Here is a 6,281-nt window from a genome sequence, read left to right as displayed (position 1 = left end):
AAAAAAAAAAATTAATTTTGGGGGCTCCCCCAAAAAGGGGTGGTTTTAAAATTTTAATTTTTCTTGAAAAAAAAAAAAAAAAAAAAAAAAAAATGCAGGTAAGTATCTGATAAAGTTATAGCTTGCAGGGTAACTCGTCTGCTTTGTAAGCGCTAGTTCGCGGGTTCGATCCCCTCCCAAGGCGGATTTTATCCTAAACAGATGTGGTTCCTTCTCGGAACGGTTGGCTTTTCCCTGTCCTTTTAACTATCCTTTCTAATCTTTCTATCTTCTCTGTTCGCTTTCGGGACGATAAAACCTCAATAGTAACAGTTGGGTGTTTGGAGCTGCCCCACAATACATGATCAAGGACTTACGCAGTATGTCACCCTTGAATATTTTCCCGGTCAAAGGGGAAAGTATGCAATGACCAGGCGAGAAACAGTTCCCTCTATCAAACCTCCTTTAAAAAGAAGCTCTTACTTTCCCTTCATTTCTCCCTACTTCTAAAGCGGGGAAGAATAATCAAGAACCACTTCCCTGTTCTAAACTGCACTTAATGAGCCAGCCATAGTGTGGAGAGATTAAGAAAGTCATAACTTACAAAAAGCTTGGCAAGGTATCTGGCAGGGAACTAATACGGGTAAGCAATAAATATAATCTCCGCCCATAATCAATCAGGATAAATAATTGCTTCAAGCTCTTCCTCAGTTTACTCCTTTTACCTGGAGGTCGTACAGGGTTGCAGTGTCTTTAAATTCCTAGGGTAGATCGAGTAGATTCTATTGAAAGTATTGAAACACGTAAGCTATGTTTTACACAATACGTCAGGGTATGAGGCTATTACCACGTTGACTTATTATTATTATTATTATTTTTGAAGAGTTTTGACAGAGGGGAACTGTAACTGCTAAGGTCTTATCGTCCCGAAATCGAAAAGAGAAGAAAGATAGGGTAGGAGAAAGCCAATCATTCCGAGAATGACCCTTATCTGTTTAGGATGAAATCCGCCCCAGGTGGGAATCGAACCCACGACCTAGCGCTTACAAGGCAGACGTGTTACTCTCCAAACTAACTAGTAAGAGAAAAGTATCAGAGCACCATTCATAAGGAAACTGTGTGAAGATGGTTGATTACAGGAAAGTATGTATATTGTATATTATGACGTACACAGTTACACACCCTACCTCATTAGCTTTGCTTGGAGAAAATTCATTCTTGTGAAAAGTCAGAAATAAAACCTCCACCCCCCAATCCGGTCGTTATCTTGTTTTGCTTCCAAAATTATACATAATACCTATAAATTTCAACATAAATTCTACACAATATAAATTTCAACATAAATACAATATATATACATTTTTACATAAATAACACTGAAACTCTGCGGTTACTATCCAAAAATATAATGGGGAGCAAAAAAGTTGGTTGGGGACTCCAATTATAATTTTATTTTTCCACAATTCACAGTTTATTTATTCACAAAAACGTCATACAAAATGTAATATTTCAAAAACATCTAGGTAGTTACTGGTAAGTAATGCTCGAGGAACAAACAACCATTCAGATTTTGATTTGTAACTAACTCAGATACTCGGAATTTTATTCACTTTTAAGTGAATGAAAATACCTAGATTCCTGGACAAATTTAACCAATAAAATATATGAATTCTAGAAAAAAATTGAAATTTAATAATAATAATCTTATTTTTTAATAATGATTTATCAGGAACCCCCGGTATACTGGCAGAATAATTATATCTAACGTAGCTCATTAACCTTGTTCAGCCTTTTCTGGTTAATTAAGAAAGAAAAGAAAAAAGAGATGGAAAAAAGAAGAAGTAGGCAGAGGGAGAAGGAGACGAAGAAGGAAGAGAAGTAAAAGAAGAAGAAATAAAATAAGACGAAGAAGACTTAGGTGAAGAAGTAACAACAGAAGAAAACGGAGAAGAAGAGCAAGAAGAAGATGAAGGAGAAGAAGAAAAAGACGGAGGAGGAGAAGTAGAAAAAGAATACTAAGACGAAGAAGAAATTAAATGTAAAAGAGAAGGTTTTTTTAAGTAGGTACATGGCGAAGGTTTCCAGTTTCTGGGAAATGGATGGAGTTTATAGTTCATCCAGATCAATGTGACAGCAATGAGTCATCAACTCAAAATGAAGGAACCAATCAGATTGCAGGTAACCTTACATTGTTGCAATTCAGGTAAAGGTCCATTTTTGATAAACTCTCTCTTTTAAAATGCAGAGGTAGCTCTAATTTCAGAGGTTTGGATTCCAGAACAGGTAAGGTGGATATCGCCTTACCTGACTTTGTTTCACTGTCGGAGGAAGCACTGTGCAATATATCTGCTTCCCCTTTTAGAGATTCTCTACCATTGCACAGGTGACATGTTTGGCAACAATGCCTATTCTTTGCTATCACATTGATCTGGACACACTATAGTATTCAATTTATCATGGGAATGAAAGAAAGTCTGCGGATATTGTTAAGTACAAGTGGGATTATAGACACCTGGACTGAACCTTGCTGTGTAATTGAAATGGAATCTCCTTTTTTCGTGGTTTAGGTATGCTTACCTACATAGGTATGCACTTGAACCTAAATGGAGATGATAAGTAGTAATTTAAAAACTTAGCTAACCTTGATAATACCGTTGCTTTTTTTTTTTTTTTTTTTTCAATTGTCATTTTTTTAGATAATTTAATGATGTAGGTATTTCTTTGTATATTATGTATTAATTGTTTCAAATAATTACATATTTAAATCTTCAAGATCCTATTTTTTGTGGGTATTTTTTCTCTTCACATTTTGGAAACCAACTTGCTCGGAGGTATTTACCTATACTGAAAGCTAAAATATTGTTGTTTACAAATTACGGGTTTCGGACTACCTATTCGGTTTTCTAATCAAAAGTTTAGCTGTTTTCAACCAAAACAAAAACGGTTGATACTTTTCTACCTATTAGCCAGTTATAGTTTAAAAAGTCAATTGTTTTACCCCCCCCCCCTCTCCAATAGATTCCTAGATGGAAGAATGGAGGGGGGATCTTGTTATAATAATGACATTCTGCAAAAATGCAATTCGATCGACAATCGTCTATTGTTTCAAAGACAAAGAAGAAATACAAAGAACCAATAATGAGAATCAGAAACGAAAAATGCTCTTTGCTTAAAGAAGAAAGGAAGAAGAAGAAGAAGAAGAAGAAGAAGAAGAAGAAGAAGAAGAAGAAGAAGAAGAAGAAGAAGAAGAAAAAAAAAACAAAAATTTCAAATTTTCTGAAATCAATTTATTGCAAGAGAAAAAAAAAGAGCAGAAAAATTCAACTACCTATGAATAATATATGTATGTTTATCTAATTTTCACAAAGAGGAAGAGGAAGAAGAAGAAAGAAACTTATGGGGGGACTAAAAAACGTCAATATCTCGGGAACGGTTTGGAATTTCGGGAATTTCCGATTTTTCCCAGTACCTTCAAAAAATAAGGAATCCAATGGTGAAAACCGCATCTTCCTAGCCCATCTAGAAGTGGGTTAGAATTAGTATGAGTAAGTGAGTCAGTGAGTGAGTGAGTCAGTCAGTTACACAAGGGGCTGTATATATTTAGGATTTGCCAATAATATCCTTTTTGGAGTAAAGACCTGTAAATTAAAATTTAAAAAAAAAGTGAGTGACTATAAAAAAATACGTATAAAAAAATATATCTATGGAAATACGTATAAAAAAATATATCTATGGAAAATAATATACGTACCTATAAAAAAATTATATCTATGGAAAAGTTCTCAATGTAGGTACCTAGGTTCTCCAAACGGCTGGCTTTCTAATATCCTGTCTTCCTGATCTCTTCACTTTCGGGACTATTTAAGACCTTAGCAGTTATACATTCCCTCTGTCAAACCTCAAAGAAAAAAAAAAGTTCTCACCAGTTTCTTTCTAAATCTTCAGAGTGCATCCCGTTTATACATTCCCTCTGTCAAACCTCAAAGAAAAAAAAAAGTTCTCACCAGTTTCTTTCTAAATCTTCAGAGTGCATCCCGTAACCTTGTTCAGCCTTTTCTGGTTAATTAAGAAAGAAAAGAAAAAAAGAGATGGAAAAAAGAAGAAGTAGGTAGAAGGAGAAGGAGACGAAGAAGGAAGAGAAGAAGAAGAAATAAAATAAGACGAAGACGAAGAAGACTTAGGTGAAGAAGTAACAACAGAAGAAAACGGAGAAGAAGAGCAAGAAAAAGATGAAGGAGAAGAAGAAAAAGACGGAGGAGGGAAAGTAGAAAAAGAATACTAAGACGAAGAAGAAATTAAATGTAAAAGAGAAGGTTTTTTTAAGTAGGTACATGGCGAAGGTTTCCAGTTTCTGGGAAATGGATGGAGTTTAGTATTCAATTTATCATGGGAATGAAAGAAAGTCTGCGGATGTTGACAAGTACAAGTGGGATTATATAGACACCTGGACTGAACCTTGCTGTGTAATTGAAATAGAATCTCCTCTATTCCCGGTTCTTTCTCCACCCTGTATTTAGAAACACTTTGAAAGGCATTTACCGGGAAAATCTCACTTGACGCTTATGATGACCGCGAGCGGAATTCATAAAAAAAAAAAAAAAAAGCTGGATAGAAGATGAGAGTAAAATAATAAATTGAAAGTAAAAAGAATATTGAAGTTCATTTTCATCTTTTTTTCTTATGCTTAGTTTTTATTATTTCCTTTTGTTCATTGAACCAGAGAAGAGAGAGAGAAAGAGAATATAAGTGATAGAAGTGGAAAAGGAGGGAGAGAGAAACAGCGAGAGAGGAGAGGAAAGGAATGAGAGAAAGAGAGAGAGAGAGAGAGAGAGAGAAAGAGTGAGAGAAAAAAGCAGAGAAATAAGGAGGAGGAGAAGGAGAAGAAGAAAAAGAAGGAGACAGAGAGAGAGAGAGAGATTGATTGATTGATTGATTGAAAATAACATGTTTATTTATTTTAAGACAATATACAATAATGCACGACCTCCTAAGCTAATATTTAACTTATAGAGAGATCGCTCTCACCTCATTAACCTATTTAATAATAAATTGAAAGTAAAAAGAATATTGAAGTTCATTTTCATCTTTTTTTCTTATGCTTAGTTTTTATTATTTCCTTTTGTTCATTGGACCTGAGAAGAGAGAGAAAGAGAATATAAGTGATAGAAGTAGAAAAGGAGGGAGAGAGAAACAGCAAGGGAGGAGAGGAAAGGAATGAGAGAGAGAGAGAGAGAGAGAGAGAGAGAGAAAAGCAGAGAACTAAGGAGGAGGAGAAGAAGGAGACAGATAGAGAGAGATTGATTTTTTTTTAAAGAGGTTTGACAGAGGGAACTGTAACTGCTATGGTCTTATCGCCCCGAAATCGAAGAGAGAAGGAAGACAGGATAGGAGAAAGCCAGCCGTTCCGAGAACGAAAATTATCCCATCAGGATAAAATCCCCCCCGGGGAATCGAACCCGCGGCCTAGCGAGAGAGATTGAAAGAAGTAAGAGAGATTGAATAATCCATCATATTATTGAGAAGTATTAAGTACCTAAGTGGTTATATAGTAGCATCCCCATATGTGGAGTAAGAATAAGGCCAAACTTCATTTTATGACAGAAGCAAGGATAGTTTTTTATGACCTACCCTTAATTTATACCCACCCAGAATTTATCGCGTCTTAATACATGGATTTGACATGTGCTTGAAATCTTTAATGTACCATAAAATCCTCAGAGCATTTCCCGATATCCATAGGATCCCAAATAAACTCAATCCCCCGATAAAACCTTAAAAGCCCATAAAAAAGAACAAAAAAAAAAAAAAAAAAAAAAAAAAAAAAAAAAAAATATAAAAAAAAAAAATATCCCCCTAAGGATTTCCTCAATGGGACAAACAATACTTGTGCAAATAAAAATTTTGTCCGACTTTCTTTTCAATCTGGAGCAAAGTCCGTTGAATTTACAATTTATGCTGAAAAAAGTAATAAAAAAATAAGAAATGAAAGGAGAATAAATGCTTTGAAAGTAAAACATAAGATAGAACGTAAAATAGCGAAAGAAAGTTCAAATAAATAGAATGTAGATCATTAGGAAGGAGACATAGGTAGTAATCGTTATGTTATGTTTATATGGTAGTAACACTGGGGAACATAGTAATAATTACGCACAGTCGTATAGAACGCGATGGTAAGAACAGATTAAGGTATACAGCGTATAAAAGAACATAGTAATAAATGTACTGGTAGAGTATATAAAACATAGTAAGCATTGTGGTACGAGTATAAATAACCATAGATAATAGGACTTATGTAAATATAA

The sequence above is a fragment of the Diaphorina citri genome, unplaced genomic scaffold (genome assembly GCF_000475195.1).
Source record: "Diaphorina citri unplaced genomic scaffold, Diaci psyllid genome assembly version 1.1 scaffold447, whole genome shotgun sequence".
In the NCBI taxonomy this organism is placed as follows: domain Eukaryota; kingdom Metazoa; phylum Arthropoda; class Insecta; order Hemiptera; family Psyllidae; genus Diaphorina; species Diaphorina citri.
Note: the sequence above shows the minus strand (reverse complement) of the source record.